The following is a 25,181-nucleotide window of genomic DNA, read 5'->3' as shown; positions in this document are numbered from 1 at the left end:
AGTTTCACTTCGATTTTTGTAGTTTTTATGAGACTATCATTTTTGAGATCAACATTTAGACAGCATTCATTTACTTCGTGACAGTCAAAATGTTTCCTTTGAGTTAAATTGGTGAGGTTTTGTTTTGATCCTTGAAACAAAACCTCATTCCTGCAGCTCTAGTTTCACCTTTTTATTTTCTGCCTCAGAGAATTGAAAACGCTCTCATTGGAGAGACTGGGAGATAAAACCTGGTAGAGATGGATATATTTGTGTTTCTAATGCCACATTTCAAACCATGACTCAAGCTGGTCAACTTTAAATGAAGTTTCTTTGGAACAATGTACCCCCTAAGTATCCTAAACTCCCACTTCTAAAAACACACAGCAGTGCATTAGCTGAGATCACCACTGCTATTAATGTACAAGGGAGCAGGGCATAATCCTGCTTTTCTAAATATTTCTGATTTATACTTCAGCAGCCTGAAAACACATTTTCTGTCCTCCCATGTCGATAGCCTGCCTTTTCAGGTGGGTTCCAGCATTTGGAAAACCAACGGGGGGAAAGAAAAAACAAACTCAGACATGGAAAACAGGACATATACACACCAAAAAGTTTGATGGTAGGTGAAGGACTGATCTTCAACTGACTGGTCATAATTTCCCCTGAAAAGTGACAGACAGGGAGGTGCAATACACTTATTTTGCCAGGATTGTGCCCAGTGTGAAGCACACGCCCTGACAGTGTTTAGTTATCACTCCACCAACTAACCAAGATTTGAAGTGATTACTAAAAATGATTTAGTTAGTGAGCTTTGGCTGAGGTGCCTGGTCTCATCAGAAGCAGAAGGACATGGTCATGTCATTTATCCTGTACCAAAGCTGGAAACAACTCAGAGCTTGTCACTTAAACTCACAGGGTCCAGGTTGGGAGCTGGGAACACAGGTCATGGAAATGAATAGCTGGAGTTGGGATTTGATCATGGTAGATTCATCGGACAATGTTTGCCATGAACAACGTAACATCCCTTCGGTTTAAGACAGTCCACGTGTACTTCTTGGCCTGCCTTCCTTTGCCGTACAAGCATTACAAGGCTTTGATTTCTGTGTATTGGAAATGCTGTATACATGCCAAATATCATGCTTATTAAGGTCATTCGCATGGAAGAGAGTCTTAATGAAAACATGAAGAGCCATGACCTTAAGCCAAATTATCCAGGCTGCAGTAATAAAGAAGTTCAGGCAGAGACATCTCAGCCTTCATCCCAGCCTGGATGTGAATGTAACACTTATTATGTCCCTGACAATGAATGAACAAGCAGCTGTGAGACTGCGACTCATCCTGGCTCTTCCCTGGGTAATTACATTGATTTTTAATCTGTATTTGCTCACTGTGGTGTCTCAGGAATATGCTTGAAGTTTAAGCCATGTGTAATTCCTGCTAACTTATGTAGTCACCTGCTAAGGAGTCTTTTGAAAGTGAGCCACTCACCCTCCAGGATTGAGGCTGGGGTGAAAGGAAGGAAGAGAGGGATGCAACCTCTGGTACACACGGAAACATGCAGGTTTCATGCTTCAAACCTCTTTCATTTGCACTCTCCCCTCCTGAGAAGGTTTGTTCCCAGTTTTCCATCAGAGAGCACTGCAGCTGGTAGCAACAGGAGCTTTTGCTCCCCCCGGTGATTTGGCGTTGCCCTTGGGCAGCCCGCAGTGAGGGTGCACCTCTCCAGCTCCTTGCTCCTGGGAGAAACCAGGATAGTCCTCAGGGGTGACCAGCTCCACTGGAGACAATCCTGCACCAGGGCAGACACTGGAAGCTGAGATGATATCTCCATCAGAGCCTCATCAATAAAAGCTTTAATAACTGGACTTCTTCCTCCACCACTAATCCCTTCCCAGCAAGGTCTGTGTCCTTGCTGAGGTCTGGGTGAAGCTTAACCCTGGTCTGGTTGCAGATAAAACGCTCTATGATATAGTAGATGTTTCATCCAGTTATACGATGGGCAGCACTGCTTTAGCACTCAAGGTAGAGCCTTAAACAAGCATTAAATTGACTTTGTGATGGATATGAGCCTCCGAGGAAGGGTGTATCTTGCCTACGACCTTTTCTAAGGCTTATCAGCTTTATTTTACTGTTTCTCCAGCTTCATACTAGTTAAACTTCCCCCGGCTGCTATGCTTGAGAAGCAAGGTGGCTTTTCCCTTTAATAGAAAAAGAATTGCTCTTGGCAAGTAGGACTTCTTGTCAAATACATTTAATTTGTGGCTGTAGCATCCTACATAAGAGCATGGAGATTCATAACTTACATAAGAAGTTTGTCTTCTTCTCTGCCCCTGTTTCCTTCTTATTATAGCATTTTATTGAAGAATCCTGGGTTGGTAATTTTACCACTGCTTATCTTTGTGCAGTTTTCAACAGATTTTTTTTCTTCCCTCTGCAGAACAAATGTCAGAAACAAGATGACAGATTTCCCAATGAGATTCACATGCAGTCAAGGCAACAATTTCTTGTAAAATAGTGTTTTCTTTAAATACTTCATTGTTTGCAGCCTTCAGCAGAGTATTTCATCAGGTGACGGAGAATTTATTATAGTAATTTTACTTACCCATTTTAGACAACATTCCTACTTTGCATTGATAATCTCTGTGATTTCTCAAGAACATGTAATCATGATAAGCTTAGGGAGTGCTGCAACTTCTGTGAACAACCATTTTTTGTCACTTTTTGGAAGTCAGGATATGAATGAGCAGAGTATTAAGTTCTATCTCTTTTCCCAGACTTTACACCAGTCCTTACCCTTCTTTATTTTCCGAAGTCGAAGACACGAACTATCTAGAAGCTTTTATAGCTCTCAGTATGTCAGGCTTTGAGCATCTTGCAGCCACTGATGTTATTTACATGCAACTCTTCGGGCTTGGCAAAGTGTTCTCCTCTTTGACAGATGGGGAAAAAAAGCAGGGGGTAAATTAATTGATCTCCCCAAAGTCACACAAGATTTTTGTGACTTATCACTGCTTTCATGTCCTTCTCGGTTAGAAACTGGGGAGAAAATTCCCTGCTATTGCTGTTCATATATGCAGATGAAATGCAAAGCAAAACAGTGCTGAGAATTCTGGAATTATTTTAACTCCAAAGATTTTACAGAAAGAAAGATGTTGGGATAGGAAAAAGTTGTTTGGGTTTTTTTACCAAAATGTTTTAAATATAAAGATATTTTGGAGTCATTTCTACTTTACCACTCTTTTGACATTTCCCTTCTAATTTTTTGCTCATCTGGTTTTCAAGTAGCAGGAGAGACACCTCCACTTTCATAAGACCTGAAGCACGGCCAATGAGAAAGGGAAGTGTAGGGTCAGACCCGGGAGCGGTTTGCACTTCGCCACAGAGGTACTTTGGCTTTGGAGCCTCGCCGCGAGCCAGGAAGGAAGGATGCAGCCTCTTGGGGCGCAGAGGTGGAGGGAAGCTGCCAAGATCATTTCTTGCTTTCAGCATCAAGCCGTGTGGTTGAGCAAAGAGGAAGGGTAGGAGCAATTGTACCGCCAGCCTCTCCTGGCAGTTATTTTGGTCCCTTGGGATCTTTAGCGGATCCCAGGACTACCCTGCAGCCTAATACAAGGAGGTGGGTTATCTGGCCAGCCTCCTCAGCCTCCTCCGCAGCCAGTGGAGATGAAGAAGTTCTCCAGGGGCTAGTTTGGAGAACCTGACTTCACATCTTGCTCCTCAAGGAAGGGGATCTTCATCTTTGGCTAAAATTGTAGTCCACCACAGGCATTTATTTTGTTTATGCTGAGGCCGTGCTACCTGGCAGCTTATCTGCAAAGTGCAGCTGGACAGAGAGTGAGCAGGAGTTGTATGTGGAAGGAGGCAACTGCAAGAGATGGAGGCTTGGGAAGCCACTAACGCATGCTTGCAAGATCAAAATTCACATCTGAAACTGCCAAAGAAAACATGTTGCAGGGGAAAAACATTTCAGGGGGGAGATATTCAGAGCAGTTTTTAGCTCAGTTGGCTTGAGTGCACCTTGTATCTGTCACTTTGCAAACATCCCCCACTACCCTTCAAGGGAGTGGTGGGATCCTGATGGCAGGTTGCTCTAAGGATCCTCCTACGAGGAGGAAGGGTGTCAGTGTTCCCGTGCCAGGAAACAACGACGTGCTCCAGAGCTTCCTGTTGCTCTTCTGTGCTCACCAAGCAGCAGGAACTTTATGCCATCCGAGGATATCAGAGTTTCTCCCCTGCTCTTTTGGCTCTGCTGTCCAAAGAATGGGATTTATTCTCAGAGAGGCACGACCTGCTCTTCCCAGGGACAGCTAATTGCCAGCCAGGGCCACACAAGCACATGCTGCACAGTAGCAACGACCGGCTGGTGATCCCACCACCTTCCACTGATGTCATGAGCTGTCAGTGCTGGGGTCTCCCTCTCAAGCATCAGGTCCCTTCAGAGCCAATAGTTTGTCTGGTTTGAGACGCATTAAAATGAAAGAATGGGAAAGTGGTCGAAAAAATTGAAAAGGAATAAAAATCAAGAGGGAATATAAATGATCCTCAGATGTCACATCCAAGCTGGTGTGTTTGAAGATACGTTTTATGACAAAAAAACCTCCCTACCAATTATTTTTTCCTAAGGTTTTTTTTCAAATATAAAAAGAAAAAAAGCTCTGAAAATATTTTTCAGTATTTTGGGCTCTTTCCAGTTCAAGAACAATTGCAGTGTCTCCAAGCTGCCACTTATCTTACCTGCTCCCTCTCTTGCCTTTGCTTTTAGGGGTCACACTTTCAATTTGGGAATTCTTCCTCTACACAGCTAAAATAAGACTACACCCAAGATCGAATGATGTCCATGTTCCACCTGGAGTCCTTCTCATACTATGTTGGAGCAGTGAGTGGAGTTCTTACTTGACACTTAATTGGCTTTCTTCCTTTTATTCCATCTCAGATTTATCTTCCTCCTTCAGCATTTTAATTATAGTCTGCACTGGGAAAGTTTCTGCGTTACATCTACTAAGCTGGCAATACAATCTATTCTAACGTTAACTCAATTTGCTTAATGTCAGGTTGCAGATAAACACACGGAAATTCATCCTAAATTTCCAGCTTACTGGAGGACCGGCAGTGAATACCAGCTGATAGAAACAGGCTTGCATTCACTCTCTCTCCACCTCCAGCAACAACAGATGTTTGACAGCCACAATTATTATCCGTCTCATTTTCCTTTCTAGCTTTTATTTAGTGTATTGACAAGCTGGATTGGATTTGGAGAGGGGCAGGGAGCCAAGCCTGAGCCACCAGAAGAAATTCATTTGATCACCCGAGTGCCTGTCCAGCTCGCTGACCTTCTCTACTCTCACAGCTGTAACAGCTCAGCACCGAGTCGATAGCAAAGCAGAAGGGAAGTTTGAACCAAAGGACTCAGATCTAGGGAGTATCAGATGTTTCAAGGTACAAAAGGCCAGTATGATTATCTGGACTGCAGCAACACAAAGCAAGGAGTTTCCCCAGGCAAGTCCAGTCATCCAGTCTCAATTTAAAGCTGTCTAATGCTGGGGAACCCTCCCTACCCTTTGGCAGTTGGTTTCAGCAGACAGGGATCACCGTCACAGGAACCTGTGCCTTGTTCCTAGCCTGAACCTGACCTTCTCCAACATCCAACAAACATCTGGGTTTCATCTTCAGTGCAATACATTGTACTGGGATGAATGAAATCTTTGAGAATCACAAGCTACCCCCACACCACAAAAACCAGACTGTGATATCCTATAGATACTCCGGTTATGATGGTTAATATTTAATTCATCCAATGTGGTCAGTAGCATAACAATATCCCTTTTGCCATTTTTATAAGCATTTTGTCCAATCTAAATTTAAAAATCCCAAGTGCTCAATATTTTCCAATACTTCCATCTCATTACCCCTAGCCATATCCTATTACATTATTTCATCTCAGTTCTTTCTCAGCTGGGTCATTTTTTGCATCATTCATTTACTATGAAAAGCATTTACCTGAAAATGTGCTAGATTTCAGTCATACATCTTTCTCTTGGAGGCTGACCTCAATGATTAATAATATAGACTTCAAGAGCTTGACAAATATGAGTAAATGCTCCTCTGTATGAGTAAATGCTGAAACATACATCAGCTTTAAGAAATTTGTAGACCATTAGGTTCCACGCTTAGTCAAGCTGTGCTTTAATTATCTCTGTTAAGCTTTCCTCCTAAATGAATTTCTTGAAACTCCAAGTCGTGTTTGTGTTCTGAGTGTGAAACACCACTCTTATTTCCAAAACAAAGCCCAACAAAAGCACCCTCTTATGAACATGAAGAGCCCTTAACTCTGCTTTCTCAAACACTGCCGTACACATCTGTAAGATTTATCAAGCCTTAATGAAGGATGCTGTCTTAATTTTGTGGCTAGCAGCCAGCTCTCAATCCCTTAGATGTGAAATTAGATTATACTGAGACTAATGCACCACAACATACCTTATTAGGTGATTTATAGTTTTGGCTTGAGGGCCTTAATATGGGTATGTCTGCAAGGGGCACTTAGCATAGGGGTAGGTATTTAAGAGATTTTAGTTAAAGCCCATTAAACCCAGGATGGATGTTCTTATTCAAAAGCACAACATCTGCACCAGCAGAGAGGGAAGAGGGGGCAAACTCTTGACTGTAATTCTCTAACTCTGTAACTCTTGTCTTCAGCTAATTCAACTCAATTTTCCTGTATATTCTCACAGAGACACACTGGAAATGTAAACCCAACACCAAGTATTTAATTCCTTTTTGGGATAGGACTTCTGCTTTTTGAAAGGATTTTGGCTACAAAGATTTTACTCAGATTTGTACAATCTTCCTTAACTGTAGGAAACTCTGCTTGAATGCAAAGAGTTTTACTGTCAGTATTTCTCTGCCAAAGTTAAAAAGGCTGTCCTGCACTATTGCTCATCTGCTTTTAAAACTCTGCTGTATTCAGGGCGCAGAGGTGCTTTGTGGTTAGTGTTGAGGGGGCAGAGGCAGAAGATAAATGAACTCATGGTCTGGATCACACCTCCATACATATTAGCTGTTTGCATCTAGATAGGAACACAAGTCCTGGGAGACTGAAAGGGAACATCACATTTACTCCTCTGCTTCCAGAGTCTAGAAAGGTTCAGAAAAGATACACAGCACAGGTTAGAGACTATTTCCTGTTATTCAATAGTAAATTTAAAGCCCATACTAAAGACCAAAAGCTACAATTTCAGGGCAATATAAATAAGAATCATGTGGACAATGCATGTATTTATACACATCATCTTAGATCCTTTCACATTTCTACCAATGCACTTTGGAGTCTACATAAACATGCTCCTCTGCACCTCTTCATGATCTTTGTAATTAATATGGGTGCTCAGAGACAGCCGTGTGCTAACAGAAGAATTACACTACCTGAATGTTACAGCTCAAAAGCAATGTGAAGGTATGGAAAGGGGGCTGTTTATGCAAGGTCCATGTGCTCCTCCTGTTCTACTAATAAAGTGCCACACCAGGAAGCACTAGGGTATAATCAATCACAGTATAATTACTCTGTGTCTACATGCAAAGCTTCAAAAGGGTAAGGGAAGAATATCCAATATGAGGCACCACTCACTGCTGCTTTTATCTGCCTTGCTGATACTGTTGAAAAGGAAGATGAAACACATCGCATGTTCCTCCAGTTTCAGCCACTGCAGCTGCCATAATAAAATATGTTTTTAAAAGGGATAGAGAAGGGATAGAGGCTTCAGACGCACAACCGAGACAGTTACTGTGTGCGTACCAAACCAGGCAGACAAAACTTTCCATTCTAAATAAATTGGAGATGATATGGACAATCTCAGTTGCACTGAGGGGAACTGATTTGTCAGGAAACATGGGCAGAGCCCTGAGCAGTTTTACTCTGCAGGAGATCTCCACGCCTGAACGTTTTTCCGCTCCCCCTGCCAACCACGTCAGTTGGTCTGATAAAAGATGTCACTTCTCCCTATGTGCTTTGCCTCCCTTTGGCTGAATGAGAGATGATATAAAAAGAAGGACGCTCTCCAGGTGACTAAAGGTGGCACCTGTCATTGTCGGTGCTGGTCTGGGAGGCAATTTAGACATGTTATGAACCAGATACAGCAGCTTGAAATAGGAAAAGGAACAAAAGGAGGATGGTCAACACCCAGTGGACCAGACCTTTGATGGTGGCCAACAGCACATTTCCCATTCTGGGACTGCTATGCTGCCAGGCAGTTTGTCTTTCATGAATTATGCAGGTTGAAAAAATAAGCTCCAAACCCAAAATATCCTGATCTTTTCTGCTTGTGTGCAACAACCTCTGCTACCCTCTCTATCAACCCTCAGGAGTATAACAGGTATTAGACAGCAACAGAAGACCTTCTTCTAGGGGAAAAGAGAGCAGTGATCCTCCCAAGAGAAGCTCAACTTGCTCTTGTGTTCTCTGCTGTAATGCTGCTGTTTATTGTTCAGGCAGGAGGCAGCCCTGACCAAGCCCTGCTTGGAGGGCTGTAGGACTTTGATGTCCATCATTCTGAACATCGATCTTGTTCTAATATGAGTGAGTGATTCTGGACAGATGAACTGATCCATGGCAAATGCTAATTGTATTGATGTAGAAGCTTCCTTGTCTCAAGGCCATCACGAAACCTGGGGAAAGAGGAAGATATTAATAATGGTGACGGAAGCTATGAGCTTGTCAGGAAGCCTCTGCCTGAAAATATCTCTGTGGTGGGGTTTGTCAGTGTCTGATTTGGAAAATGACAGGATGTCCATTCCCAGCAAAAAGCCTCTCTGACTCTGTCATGCACTTGACCTTCTCTAGTCAGTCCCTGCAGTAAATGTCCACGGTGTAGTACTGCATATTTGATAAACACTGTGCAATTCAGAATGGATAAGAAATAGAAAAAAAAAAAAAATCAATAGATTTTATTTTTTGGTTCAGTAGGACTTCAGAAAAGTTCAGACCCAGTTTCTCAGCTGCAGTCTATTTGCTCTGGAGCAAAACTTTCAATAGTATCTACTTCAGTTATTTTCAGAAAAGACTTTATTAGGCTCTAACCTTGAATCAGAGAGGCATAAATCAGATTGCTGCACATCAGCTGAGCTATTTGTGTGCACTCTCTTCAATTTGAAATCAACTTAGTTTAGTCCTCACTGGCAAAGGGACAAACTGAGTTATATTCTCCCACAAAATACTTTGAAAGTGTTTAACTGAGGAGATTTCCTACAGAAAAAAAACCCTAACACGCAAGTCAGCAGTGTTAAGTTGTTATGAGAAAAGCAAATCCCATCTCAGTGTACAAGTATTATATAATGTCTACATATGAAATTATGAAGGGAGAATACAGCCTGTGAAACATAGGAAGCCTTATCTGGAATAGTGAATATGGTTTGAGTATTGCATTTCAAGAAAGATGTGAACTGACTGGTGAGAATCCAGGAGAAAAACAGACGGGAGGTTCACAAACAGGACCAGCAAAGAGCATCTAGAATTAGTATAAAAATAAATGACTGAGGGAAGGCACCAGGGCAGTCTCCGAATTGCACATGAGTGGGTGGTCAAAAGTGGTCTTTCGGAAGAAAGAGAAGAAAGAAATCAATCCCAGCCACAAAACCTTACAACGCCTCCTAAATCCCTCTGGGCTCTCTTCCACATCAAGAGACACTGAGGAGCTATCAGCAGAGGCTGCCCACATCCCTGTGCTCCCTGACAGCTCTCCAGCCATCCATGCTTTCACTGCTCTCCACCCTCACTTCCCCAGATTTACACCACTGCGGTTGCTGAATTGAACTTCACCCTCTCAAGGGTGAGAACAAGGATGATAAAGTCCTCCCTTGGCCCCCGGTATGCACTTTTTCCAATGTCATTAAGAAGCTTTGGACTGATTTTAACTATGTGGTCAAACGCAGATCTGGAGAACGTCTTAAAGCAACATTATCCTATGACTCCACCTGACTAACACAGATTGAGTTACATTAGATAATGCAGAGATCTCTTTCACAAATCCATTCCTTTTTTTGAGACTATTTCTCAAAATAAGTGCAAGATGACCAAGTACAGAAAGTCCTTCAAGCAGTGCTGTATAAAACAACTCATCATTTTTCTTTTTTTCTCCTCCATTCTACATATTTTCAGACCATCTGAGCTCCTTGAATAAGGACAATATTTTGTCCAATGAGTCATATGAAAGTTTCCAAAAGTTTTATTTTAAAAAAGCAGCAGTGAAGGGACTGTACCTATCCCATCTGTTTCTTCTAATACACTTGCATCAGACTGTTCAGGATGTTTCTTGGTAAGAGCTAGTGATGTCAAGAAACATTGTGATTGAGTGATGTTGCTTGAGTGCATGGCAGCTGACTCAAGAACCATATGTCTCATTCTGCTGCCACAACTGAAGTAAGGATGAGACGTACTCCATCAAATTCAGACATGAACACAGACCTTTTTTCCTAAGCTATGCAAAAAGTTCTCACACTCAGCCAAAACTCATTCACACAAGGGGAAATTCTTGGATCTACCACATGAGCATAGCAAACTCAGCAAGATTCCACAGGCTGAACTGTGCTTTTGCACTTGGTTAGGAAAAATGCTGCAACACTTGTTCTATTTTTATATTTCTATATCTTGATCTCACCAATAGCCACAAAATGTAGGTCAAAGAACTCTTTCTGGGGTAAAAAAAGCATCAAAGCATTATTTTTAGTATATAGGTGTAGATTTGGTCGAAGAATTCCATCCTTACTTATTTTCCACTTTCTCCTCTAAAACAGACTTCAAGAATAGCTGAATGAATGCCTCCCAGAAATTCACTGCTTACAAGAATGGGAGAAGTGGTCACAATCTTATCAGTGTTTTCAAAATATTAACAGTATTCTTTATAGTGCTCTTGAGAATCAGTCTCCCTAGAGAAGCAGATGACCTTTTTGTTTCTGTTTTTATTTCTTCCAGCAGATCTGTCTTTCCCAAGTACATTTGAGATGCAATCTTATTGTTCTGAGAAAAGTCACACAGGAAAAGGCCAGTGTATACTGGTAGTCCTATAATTCAAAATCCGAGTGCTTTGGGCTCTTATGCCCTTGAACATATACATACATCTTTTCTTGCTTGCATAAATGAATGCCTGAGTGATATTGATAAGAGCCAGGGTATTGTTTTCTTTGCAAGGCAGAAACATTTAACAGATACATTGCAAGTGGCTCTGCAAATTTAAGATATCCCCAACAAGCAGCATTTGCTACTGCTGAAGATAAAAGCAAGAATACAGAAATCATTTGCAGCCATGCTCTGTGGAAGGAAAATCATTCTGTGAGACCATTTCATCTCAAATGTTAATAGCCTTTCTTTAGTATTATTCAAAGAGGACTTTTCCCCTGAATATGGCATGGGAACCCACAAACTGGTGTTACCAAGCAAACCTTTCCTCTGCAGCAGCTGCCGAAAGGTGAAGATACTCTTGACACTTGGGAATTAGGGGCAACAGGTCAGTGCATGGTGACTGAAGCCACCCAGTTTAAACCAGTCGGCGATTTCACCATTTAAGGACCACAAGACTATTGAGGGGGGATCGTGGTCTTGTTTAGATGATCCCCCATTGATCTGGGCTGACCTCCCCTCCAGCCAGTCTTCAGTCTGTGATGGCCACGCCTTCTCTAGCAGGGTTACACCTTGTATCCCAGCTTGTGCTGACACTCCAGACCACTTCTTGTGGAAATAGAGCCACTCTGTTCACTCATCCCCGGTGATGTTCAGATGTCAGAAAACCTCACTGCAAATTATTTTTAATGTAAAGGCACAAAGAGAACTCTGTTACCTAAATGTGTCCATAGGAAATCATGTCTTAAATCTCGCTCCAGAGGCATCAAGAATAGTCAGTCTGACCTACTGCACTTCCTTTTGACCAACATGGAAGGAGGCAAAGCTATGGTCTATCTATTGTCCACCACACATCTCATCTACGCTCTCCTAAGTACTTGGATCCAGGACCTGTCATTCTTCCTTATGTTCTCATCTAGTTACAGCAAGGCAAATGATTGAGTTGTCAGGACTGGCTTCAGGATTGCTTTTGTTGCATTTCTTTTCACATCAGTCTCCACCTACCAGGGTGTGTTTGGTGTGTTTATGCTCTAAGCTAAAAATATTATTACTTTGTGGAACATGAAAGCAAATGTTCTTAGAAGGCCTGAGCTTTAACATCTTATTCAACACCACAATTAAATGTCACTACCTTTATCTATGTAAGTGTTGTAGTTTGAAGGAGAAAATGAATAACATTTTGGCTCTTCTAACAATATTATTTCAGATTTTAGAGACATGGTGATCTAACTATTTTATAGATATACGCTTTAGGGTCAAATAAACTTCAGAAGAAAAATGATTTTTCACTGAAAAGAAGCTAAGCTCAAGCCAAAATCTGAATAGCAAAATAACAAGCTGTTCTTTGCCAAAGGCAAACAAAAAAACCCTACTGCTATGCCTACAGAAGATCCGTCCCTTCATAGGCCTTGTTTTCATCATTTATTGTCACTTCCAACTCCAGTGTAATTTAGTAATACTTCAACCAGTCTGCTGGATAATAAACGTTAAAAATTATGGGTTTAGCTTAATTTAGATATTAGAGACTATAACTGACCCTATGAAGAAATCTAGCATAAAGCCTATGAGTCATTTAAAACTCTAATACTGTCATTGTGAGCATCTGAATTTATTCCCTTCCCTGCAGCCCCACGGGGTTGTTTCCCAGCACAGACACAGCGAGACGGCTTTCATAATGAGTATTCGTTGATCTCACCAAACTCCAGGCTGTCCTAATAATAGGATGATTAAAGCAATAATCTTACCTATTTGTTTGCCAGTTGAGGTATTAAATGTTCATAAGTCAATTCCTGTATTTTCCTCAGCTAACTCTAGAGGTGGTTCAAGACCCAAGTCATTCACTGGGAGGTTGGAGAGGGTGAGGTTTGTGGTTTAAGTTGGGAAGAGGAGGAGAAAGGCCCCGCGGCAGCTCGTCCGCTCTCCATGGTGCTGCAGCGGCTCTGCCTTTTGCCCAAAGATGCCTCTTTTGGCCTCATTTGTACCTCGCCTCCAGCAAGCAGCAGTAGTTTCTCTCCAATCCGAAACCCATGTCTTCCTATCACCAGCACTTTGCAGGACAAGATGAGCTTAAAGCACAGCAGAACCTTATTCCTGCTCTATTCGCACACCATACCAGCTTTAAACTTCATCAAACTGTATATTACTTTCAAACTTAAAATATGCTTCCAGCAAGTAAAGGTGAAGTCCTACATGGAATTGTTCTTTAAAAAATGTGTTTTGTGGCTGAGGTGCCTACTACCGACGTTGAACTTTTGTTCACACAAAATTTGAATAAAGCTATTCGCACCTGAAAATAGCTGATATTCAATGTCTCACAGATCGCACTTCCAAACACAGCAAAACTGAGACTCATTAAAAAACCCATCATTTTCAGAGTATCTTCTCTTCAGTGCCTCAGAAACATGGTGACACTTCTGGAAACATATCTGTTACTGTGCTAGAGACTTAAAAATAATCAATTGCAGTTATACTCTTAACATATCATGTTCATTTTTTTTTTCCTCTGCATTGACCAGTGCATTTTAAATAATGGCTATTTGCATTCAAATCCAATAATTTAATATCTGCAATACCATACCCTCATGAGACTATCTACTATTGAACAGCTTCAAGTTTGGAATGAAGATTTAATTGGAGGATTAGTACTGTTCAATGGAATTCAAGATAATTCAATTAGGTTTCACAGCTAAGACGGCTAAAAAGATTGCAGTGAATTTTCACAAGGACTTTTTTTTTGTATACAGTAACAATTTTAAATCAGCAAATTGACTACTTCTGACTCGTTTGGTGATGGATAAAACTCCTCCTTTAAAAGAAATAGATGAATTCCTTTCTGTGTGGAAGCTGGGGTCTGGGCACTCCTTCCTGCATATGATCCTGTGGATAGACCCTGTTTCAACCAACTATTTCTGCTGCTTGAGTTGACTTAGGAAGAACAGGGCAGCGTCTTTTTCTTCACCTTAATCTGCAGTTCTGCTTTAAACCTTTCTTACTAAAGACCTTAAATCAGTAAGCAGAGCTTTGAAATAAAGCCACAATTCAATTACATACTCACTTAGATAAGTAACTATACTGTGACTTTGGTGGGGTTATGCACATGTAGATGGTGACCATTCCGTCATGTGGACCTATTTATTGCATATTGTGGTAGGGTGAATTGTGGCCTGATTATCAAAAACAACAAATAATTTCAGTAGATTTTCCAGAGTGGAAGTTGATAGACTGATGCCCTGAGGATTTCTTCAGGAGCCCACTTACAGGTTAAATAATCTGCTTCTCAAAATCACAACAGCAGAAACTCTCTATCTTCTAAAACATGTTTAAGAGGTCTTCTGGGCGACCCTCCCAGGTTCTGGGAAATCCTTGCACTTTGGATTTCAGCACCACTCACTTCAGCAGGAACTATACTTGAATATGCCTACAACCTGTATTACCATGGCATCTGTACCTGCTTAAAATCCAGGTGCTTGTCACACCAAGGTTTGCAAAGGCTCTCAGAGCACTTGAACACCCAGGTCGGCGTGTCTGCCTCACTAAGGAATAAATAAACCCAGGCACTGGTAACTATTTTAAGCTCTTCCTTGAGAAGTTTGCTAAATTCAAATCTCTCAGCCTCAGATGGAAAACCTAGTGCTATTTTGAGCTAGTATAGTCACTCATATTATTGAAAACAAGTGTGTGGGCATCTTTGAGAGAGAACAACAGGAGTCTATGAAAACACTCTGTGATAAATGTTTTTCCTCACTGGAATTTTTAATTAATTTGTTGGCCTGAGGCAGTTTAGATTTTCTGGCTTGTGATGAGAACAGCAAATGATGGAGTAGTTTTTGTCTCAAGTTTGTAACCATTTGTGCAGCGCCCAAGGGGCAGTTGTAAATTAACTACTCTGAGGAGCAACAAGATTGTAGTCACTTAGCAGATGTATTATTATAGGACTTTCGTCTGATGCTTATTTTCTTTTTGTCTCTGATGATACCAGAGATGAATACAGGCAGTGCTGAGGTGCTGATATTAACTCACAATCATAAAAATGTACATAAAATTAACAATTATCCAAAATGAGCAATTGAGTGGCACAGGGGAAATCAACCTGTTCCAAAGCAAGATCTTCTTTTTACACTGAGAACTACTTAGGGTCTTCCATCGAGCTGAGTTTAATCAGGATGCCTCATCCACTCACATTTTGCAACACGAGAGTCACATCCTGAACACAAGTTCCTGAGAGTATCTGTGCTTGCCCTGGGAGTCAACAAAGCCACAGTCACACGTATCAGCCTGTGCAGAGAGGACATGAGCCATGCAAATCCATGGAAATGGGTTTTTTTGGTGTCATAAGCTTAGGGATGTTTTAAATGAGAGGCTTCAATGTATACAAAGCTCCCATTCTTTCTCCTGGGACTTTATATCCTGGGAAACCTTGCCAAAACGTGATATTCCTGGTATTCATCAGTGCATGTTCAGGTGGTAAAATGAAAAATATTTTTGGTGCAGAACTTCTGAAAAAAAGAAAGGGCACAATGGGACTAGATCAAGATAGGTCAATCGTCAGAAAGAAGTATTGTATCAAAACATGTTAAACTTCCCTACACCTTGGGAGCCAGGATGGACGTCACCCTTGGTTGTAAGGGAAGAGGTTAAGCCACTCTAGGGCTGATAAATCAGATAGATAGTTATGCACATGGTCCCTCTTCATGACAGCATAGCACAGAGGTCTCTCTGAATATGGGTTAGTCTGAAATTTGCTGCTATTACTCATGATTATTTTTGAAGTAAAAAATTACTTTGAGAATTCATTCTACGTTGTCTCCAAAAGACAAAATGCATCTCATCACTTGTATGCTAAACATGAAGCCCTACTTAGCAACGTCTTTACCGTAATCAAGAAGAGTTTGACCTGAATAATCGGGTGAAATTTAGTGTCATGCAGAAGGACTGTTCTACCAATACAGTCATTCAAGGCCATGACGCTGTCAAAACAGGACTGAGGGGTTTAAATGGTCTGTAGATTGTCCTGTAAACCTTTGCACAAAAATAACTTTGATCCATAGAGATTTACTGTGTTTTACATCTTACCAATTGTCTACACAAGGTGAATTTCAAACAGAACAAAAGTGACTGCGTGTACGTGCATAGACTTCGAGGAAATACGGCCCTGGTATTTGTACTAATGCCTCTTGTTGCTTCATAACACAATTCAATACTTTATTCCTCAGAAGAGCGCTTCAATGTAAGGTTTTGACTGAATTTTCTTCTAACATTTATATGAAGGAATTAACATAACCGATAAATTGAACTTTCTTCATCATTGATGTTTTAAGCTAATCTACAATGAAAATAGCAAAGCTGACAATATCTCAGATTTTGGTGGAACCTATTTTAGGATCAAACTAGTCCATATGTTCTGTTGTTGTACACAAGTAATCTGAAATAGATCTTCACAAAATTGTTAATTTAATCCTCCTGTTTTCAGCCCTAATTCATTCTGGGATGGTCTGATGCCCTCAATGACATGAAATAATCCTCTATGGTTTTCTGACTTTATTAAAATTCGTGCAGGTAGCTGTGAAGGGTTTGTAGTTAATATGAATATGAAAGGCAAAATAGAAGCTGTGATGATGCAATTCCATTCAAAAAAATTTTAAAATTTTAAAATTTTAAAAAATTTCCAAACTTCTCCTGTTTGGAAAAGTGAAGCTGAGCAATAAACAAATCTATTTAACAATTCTTTTCTTGATACCAGTCTTTGAAAATGTCATGGTCCTTTCTGGAATAAAATTCAGGCTAGTCTTACCGGAATAGCTCATTGTCTAGTCTCATGCTTGATAGGAAAATTAGTGGCTGATTCAGAACATTCCTGTAAAACCTTAACAGGTTAAAAACTGAGAATCACTGCCAAAATTCATAAAGTCTCATTAATTAAGGACCTAAAAAGAGCTTTAAAATTCCCCCTGCCCTCCTTGGAGGGGACTCCAGCCTTGCAAAGTAAATGTCATTGAAAGAGTTTGAGCTCATGGAAAAATAAATTCTCTCTGACAGAAGAGAAAATTTGAGGGCCCCAAGAGTGCAAGAACATAAAGTCTAGCCAGAGCGAACCAGATCTGCAATATATTAAGCCTGAATCATAGTACTGAGTCATTCTTCACACTGAAGGAAACCAGTTATTTAGAGTTAGATCATGAGGTCCCTCTGCTCAGATTTTACTCCAGTAATACTCTCATTGAGGATTACATGTAATAGGTTTACACATTTGTTTAAACTTACCCACTTGCTGGTCATAACCTCCAGTCTGAGTAAGCAAGGGTAGGGATTACTACTATTAGACATTAAAGGCTTCTCAGACAGCATGAAAGGGAGGTGAATGGAGAGATCCACACCTTACCCCAGCCTGGGGTGCGTAAGTGTCTCAGGCTCTCAATCACAGCAGAGGGAAATAGGAAGATAAGTGAATCCAGGAGAACTCTGTATTTTGGTGCTTTATCTGCCCACAGAGATTGTGCTATTATGTCTTTATTTTCTAGGGTTTTTTTCCCCCTCCTCCCTACTCTTAGGCTATGAATTGTGTTTTTACAAAAGGATCTTGGCAGGCTGAAATTCAGCTTGCCAGCATGGTTTCCTTTGACAGCAGCACAATGCTTGAATTAAATACCAGATGTAGTCTCAGTTCAGTCATTCTCCTAAACAGATTGGAGAACCAAATTTGAAAGTGCTTGTGTTTTTGGAAGTGGATTGCTATATGCCACTTTTCCATATCTACTGTTTTTATAGTTATCTCTATTTATGACACTGAGTGGTTTTAGCCTTACAGAACTCATATATATATAAAATGTATAGGGATATATGTTTGTGTGTATACACGCATAGCATTATATATAATTGTGTATGCATATATGTAAATGTATTTAGACAAGTTGGCCTGTGAGCAGCAGGAAAACTTAAGTTCATTTTATGATGTCTTTCCCCTCTGTGTGTTTTCTGATATCTAATGAAAGTTAAACCTTCTAACTCTTCTTCCATTCTTTCTTGCATCTGTTTTCTGCAAGTTCCTTGAAAATATGGGACTGAATTGGTGTGGGTTCTCTCTCTTTCTGCTAGGTGTGATGCAGATTAAACAATAGGTCTGAGAGTTATTTGAATCAGCTCCATTTGCCATTCATAAACTCAGAGGCATTGTCCTACCCCATGCAGGACGGCACTGATACGTGCTACTCTGTGCACCTAAAGAGCTATTGCACAAATTTTTGGTCACCTTATTGCTAAACAGACTCTTCAGAAAGGGGAAGTGTGGTTTAGGAAGCATCTTTCTAATGTCCTTAAAAAATACCCTGGCTTGCTTCAATAGACCAAGGAGCTACTATGTACATTGGTAATGCAGCATACATTGCAAACGTCTCATCACCATCATTAAAAGTTTGATCTCCACTTACGCTGGATTTGATTTCCTCCTTATAGGCAGTAAAACCATGAAGGATGCATGGGGCTGCCTTAGAGCTCTGGCTCCAACTCTGATTTCAGGCAGGTTAAAGAGCTCTCAGCTGTCTCAGAGTGTCAGTATTTACCTCTTTTCTTGGCCAAGAAACACAATTTTAAATTCTTTGTAGCTTTCCCCTTTGCCAATGCTACAACATTCATAGCAGGCTAATTGCTCTGCTCTTTAAAGCAGAGTAATTAAACTGCAATTAAACTGACACCCAGAATATGGTCCTGGTCAAACGCAAACAGCATTTCATTCAGGTCACCTTGTCTCAATCAGAATCTCAGCACACATCAGCCTTAGCAAAAAGGGATAAAAGCAGCCACAGCAGTGGATTGGCAGAGGGAGCTCGCCAACATCCAGCGTGTAAATCTGAGCTCTGTGATCTTGGCTACCTCATAGCAATGTGTGAATCCTTGGATTAACATTCTCTGCTTCAGCTGTCAAGCGACATTCAAGGAAGCACCCTTAGGTTTATTAAAAATAATTTCCTGGAGTATAACACACATCAGTGTCACTGCTGCCAAGTACCGGGAGCCATAGTTATTTGTAGCGTGTTGTATGGATGCACTGAGCTGTCTCCTTCTCAGAGCTTCAGAGGTTCCCACTTCTGTCCCTCATCAAAGACAGCTGAGACCTGCCTGTCACCTAATGGGATGTTCTGGTGTTTGAGTCAAGCGTTATAATGAGAAGTGTAATTGGACTGTTCCACAGCAGCCCCACTGCTTGGCAAATGACTGTCCCATTATAATAATATTCATGGAGGAGATAATATTCAATGGGCATGAATAAAAAGCCATTAATTCATTAAGGGGACAGTAAGGGGCAGATTTGCAATTCTTTCGCTTGTTAATGGAGCTTAACTCACAAAAGTAGCATCTGATGCCACCTGGAGAGTCAAGCAAGAAGTGGACCTGTCCACTCTCCATCCTGCTGGTCTGACTCCCCCATGCGCTGGAAATCAGGATTAAAGCCTTTTGGCCAAATTAATTTGATTAAGTAGACAAGAACTCTGCTTGCACAGCACTTCTCTTGGCTATTTAAGGGCCTGATCGAGTTGGCATTGGAATCGAATCACTGAGAGTTGAAATCTAATTCCAAGGAGCAGTTCCTATAAATTGACCCTTCATTTAAATCAGTGATTAACCAAATGTGGCTTAGAGAGTGCCATGAGGAAGCAGTCCAGAGCTGAGCCATGGGAAGAATTTCAATAGAAAATTGGTTCATAGGAAAGGAATAATCCAGGAAAAATCACTGTGATTTATGAACGAATCTCAGATCTATGAAGGAGAGCTATGCCAGTGAAGTCCAAGAAACAATTCCGTAAACAGTGTGTCAGTTCTAAGGACTAAGCAATGAAAACCAAAATAATTAGCCTCTATGGCTCTGCAAAACTCAGTAGTGTCAAAGAGAAAGCAATAAACATTTTCTGTGGTTGGACCGCAAGAAATCTGCATAGCAGGACTAAATTATCAAAAAGAAAAGGATTGTGCCCAGAAGAGAGGCGAAATCCAGCCAACCACAGGTTGGGCTGAAAACAGCATGGAAAAAAAGTAAATTTGGATGAGCATTAGACTATACATCCTGAGTTTAAGCATGAATATAAGATCTGTTGACTTCAGGGCTTGGTTACATTCAGAGACATTTTTAAATAATTTGTTGAGTCTTGGTCATAGTACATATATCTTTAATAGCTGTGCTCCTTTGGAAAGCCGTTTATAGACATATAATCGGTCTTGCAGTAAAACACAGTCAAGATTCCCATGATAAAGCAGGTCTATATTCCAGAGGAAGAGAGGACAAGAAAACATTCCCTGACTAGCAAGTTAGCAGTTAGGTTAGCAAGTCCTTTGCTTTGCCAGATTTTGCTGCTTGTTTCCTACTGTCTTGAGGTATCAGCATTTAGTTTGTGCTTTAAATTCATCACTCGCTTCTGGAGAAGTTGTGTCTTCAGCCTTTAGTACTCTGGGACCTTCCCAAAGGCAGGACCTGGGGCCAGGCTTGGCCACGGGAAGCCCGGGTGGAGATGCTGAGCGTGCAGAGCAGGCAGAGCGAGCACGCAGAGCACATGGGACTTGCAGAGCGTGGGGAGCATGCAGAGCATGCAGAACATGCCTTGTGCTGAGCTGCAGCACCAGGGTGCTGCTCACCCAACAGAGACACCAGAGGCACTTCCAAAGCCAAGGGAAGCCCCACCACAACTCCACTGAAGGGTTTGGGAACCGTCCCTCGCTGCGTCCGCTGGGCTCCTCTGCCAGAGCCTGTTTGTTCCAGAAAACGTTTCAGATGGTTCAGAAAATCCATCTCCAAGATAAGAAAGCATGGTAAGCTGGCTACATTAGCTGGGATTTCCACAGGAATTAAGGGATCAAGCGATCAGAATCCCTTAGGCTCCAGTGCAAACAACCGTCTTTGTACCTTGCATTTAACAGCATTACGATTTTTTTTCCCTTCAGCGAAAAAATACCAGGTCTTATAAAGAAAACACATATACCAGGGAACAATGTGTTTACCACCTTTGCAGATTTTTGCCATTAAATTTTTATTCATACTGTGTTAGATAAATGTAACTCACATCATCCTAGATTAGGTTTCATTTATTCCCAACCAATTGTGTTTATTTAATTCTCTCCTTTTTCCACATGTGGAATATCACCGTCCCATTACCTCTCAGCAGCAGATGTTCACTGAAACCTGATAATACAGTTGCAGCAAGGATAGCTGCTACCTCACATGTCACCATTCAAAGGAAAGGCTTGAGTTTAGTTCGCTCAGGTTTCACCTTATTTAACTTTCCCTTTTTGTATTGAGTAAGAAACCTTTACTCAAGCAAGCCTGAAAGCAGCTGGACTTTTTTTGTTCAGCTAAGAAGGAGGCAAAGGGAAGGCAGCAGCACTGTGCGTGGCTGAGACTTGATACAGGAACCGAACTGGAAAAGATTAAACGCCCTTGCACCCCGGCTCTACCGTGGGTGTTTATGCTTCTAACTGCTTCCGAGGAAGCCACGCATCCTGAATGAATGACCTGGTGTGATGGCTGCATTCCTGGCCTGGTTATTGCAGGGCCCATGGGGACCACGGCTGCATCCTCTGGCCCATCTCCCTCCCCTTGGGAAGGTACCCCCCGCTGCAGCATGGAGCTGAGTAAAACCTACACCACCTTCCTCAGGGATTTTGCAGCCCTCCTTGAGCTCTGCTTGTGCCTGCAAGTCCAGAGCACACCAGAGGTTCAGCAAGAAGCTTTGTAGAGCCATGCCCTGCTTCTTCTTCCTCCCCTCCCCTCTTCCTCTGCCTTGTTTTCCCTCCCTCGCAGACCTCCCCATCCCACCGCTCCTGCTATTTAACCATCTATTACAGAACACAGCTGCTGCGTTGCTTTATCGCTTTGATAAAACCGCTTAATCTCTGATTTCGGCTGCTGATTTTGCTTTGCTCCAAGATGCCACTTTGGATTAGGAGAAGGAAGACAGCTTGCTAGCAAGAAAGAACATAAAGCCAGGTTTGTCACGTTTGTACTGTTCCTGAGCACTACACAAGCTTCATCCCTAGGGACAATTTTACCAAGAGGTTCAATCTTCATTCTTGCTTAGAAGCAAACCGATTCAAAAAGACACATTAAAACCAGCCTTTTTAATCATTGATGCCCAGATTGGGACACCCTTCCTCATGGTTTAAAGTAGCCAAACAGCCTCTTTGATTTCCCACACGAGCTAAAGCGGGCAGGTTTAGAAGCAGCTCGTCCAAACTGTCCCCCCCTGAAGCCACCACACACGTGCAGATCATTTCTGCTCTGGCCCTGCAGTCAGCCCATGGCATCAGAGCTGCGTTTGAGCCCCACCTTGCAGGTGCCACTGCTCGGCTGAAGGACAAGGTTTATTCACCCAGGATTTCTGAGCATTCTTCAAGCTATGTTGTTGCCACCTGCAAACTTGGGAGATCACAGCCAGAAGCGGGAGTGGCAGCATTTACTGGGCAGTTTGGTAAAATCCTGAGATCTCTGACCTCTCAAGATGAGGAAGGTGCATTGGGTTCGCTGGGGCTCGCAAAGCTCTTGCGTGCTGCATGCACAGGAAAGGGCAACACGTTTCTCCAACGTCTGGTCCTGTAGCGGCTAATCCTTGTTCGATGGAGGATGCTCGCCCCGGGACTGACAAGCTTCACGTAAGCCCTGACATTTAAACTTGTCTTGACATTTTGCTCCTTTAAGCGAGAACAAGGCAGACATACAGTAACAAGGAGTCAATAGGAATCTGCCTGAATCTCTTGCTCTCTCAGGGAGGTGCTTGCCCTCAGTGCTTAAGGCTGAATTGTTTTTCGTGCGGAGAGCGTAGCACGCTCCCCAAGCAGAACAGCCGGTGCTGTAAAAGGATGGAAAGACACACGGACCCTGCTTCTGCAGGGAGCTGGCTCCAAGACAGAGATGTAAACAACACCCGGTTTGCTGGACCTGAGCACTGACTTTCTCGTTAGACAGGGCTGTAGGTGGTAATAAGATGTCTGCATCAAAAATTGTGGAGAGGTTGCAATGAGTATCAGCTGAGCCAGCTACGTTGACAAAATGAAGGGTTTCTAGCAAGCTGGCAATGCCACGGATTAGATCCTTAATACCCATGTGTGACTGCGATCCTCTCACTCCCGTCGAGCGCTGTCCTGTGCCAGCTTTCCCTCTCCTGCACTTCCATTGAATAAGTTCGCTTCACCCACTTCTGGTTTAGCCCTGCATGGGAAGACTCAGCAGACAGACAGAAGAAGAAAACCACATCCCTGGTGGCCTGTTAAAGTTTGGAAGATCCCCCAAATAAACAGATAAATTGCTTCTGTAGAGGTCAGCTCTCCAGTTAGCTAGGCACTAGTACAGCTGCACAGAGGTCTGTGTGCCGGTAGGAGTCCCCGTGCCATGCACTTGTTTTTTGGTTTATGAAAGAGGACGACGGTGTGCTGGAGTGGGCTCCCGCTTGCAGCCCTGTGTAACACACAATCTGTGGGTACACTCTTGTGCACCCCGGGAAAACTCCTTCATCTCCCTGTGCCTCACTTCGTCTACACATGGCAGCGCTGCCTGACTTCACAGAGGCAATGTGAGGATAAACAGGATTTAAAAATATAAAGATTCATCGCAGAAACAGGAGATGGCAAAAGAATTTTTTTTTTTTTTTTTTTTTGTACGTGCGAAGTGTAGATGTGATGGACCTGTTAGGACTTTCCCGTTGGAGTGAGGCTTCATCCAGCTATTTGCTAATGCTCACCAACCTTATCTTAGAGTGGTCCAAATGGCAGCATTCCCAGGCTGCTCCATGTAATCAGTGTAATGGAATGGAGCTCTTCAAAAGCACACAGAGACTGGCAAACCTGGGCCATTAGTCTTTCCCCAAGAGGTGAAAATGGATGGGCGACAGAGGCGTTTGCACGGCAGCTGTACTGTGCCTGTTGCTGGTGTTCCATCTGCAAAGGCTCGCGTGCATCCCAAGATTGCTCTTCTCTCACTTTGGTGACATTGGCTGTAGCCAATTTTTGTAGCCTTTCTGTGGCTTCTTTTCCCCTTCGCGTATCAGGGAGGATCATTCTCTGCTACCATTCCAAAAGGGGTCTTTACTGATGGTGTGAAGTGTTTATAGCAAAAAGGACCATTTAAGCACCGAAGGCAGACAGCATATTGCATCTGAAAAATCCTTTTGGCATGTACGTTTCATAGGCAGGTGTCCTACGTGCCAGTCTAGCCTGTGATACGCACTGTGAGTGCTATTAAAATGCTATCTTTTACCTTTTCCCAGCTGTTCTTGTGCTTTAGAAGGAATTCCCTGGGCTCCATGCGGAACAAAGAGAATTTCTGCAGCACTACAGTAACACTCTCATCCCCAAATGGTGAGACTAAACATTTGGTTTGTGGCTAAAAACCCATCTTAAAGACAGCGTTTGATTTCAGTGGAGTGGTGCTAAAATGTCACGCGCTATAATTTATGTCCCCTTTCCCCCAATTACTGATTACAACTAAGTCAGCTTCAAAGATCAGCGCCTGCTCCATCCATCTCCGTTACTAATGCTTAGTGTTTATGGCAGTGTCTTTAGCCCAAGATCCTGAAAATGCAGCTCTGCACTATTAGTTTTCCCATTTTTATGCGTCAGGATGGCATGAGGTGAGGCTTACCATCTTCCTAGCATCCACTAGGTCTGAGCTACCGGAGCCCTGATATCTGCATTGACCGACATTGGGATCACTCAGAGCTTGCCCGTATTAATCATGCTGGAGGCTGGTTATAGGGAGGGCAGCAAAGCCCTGCACAGAATAGATGGGCTCAGCCTACAGCATGGGATTACAGAAGGAGAAGGCTCAGCTAGAGCAAGAAGGAGGCTTGATAATCCTCCCCGTGATCTTTGTTATCCTCAGTGGCCAAGGGTGTAGGAGGCTGTGATCTTTCTCTTCCCAACTTGCAGAAGCACGTGGCAGGATGCAGATAGTTTCATTTTATTCATCTGAAAGCCCTCTTTGCTTCTTTGCTCTGATGCTAAAAGTTCAACTGTGCATTTAAAAATGGGGCTGCACCTGAGATGGAATGAGCTCTGTGTTTCAGTCAATTCAATCAATGCGGTTGTTATTAAATTGGTCGGTCCTTTGCTTCACCATCCA

Source organism: Ciconia boyciana, chromosome 13 (genome assembly GCF_034638445.1).
Source record: "Ciconia boyciana chromosome 13, ASM3463844v1, whole genome shotgun sequence".
NCBI classification, from domain to species: Eukaryota; Metazoa; Chordata; class Aves; order Ciconiiformes; family Ciconiidae; genus Ciconia; species Ciconia boyciana.
This window is presented reverse-complemented; position numbering follows the sequence as displayed.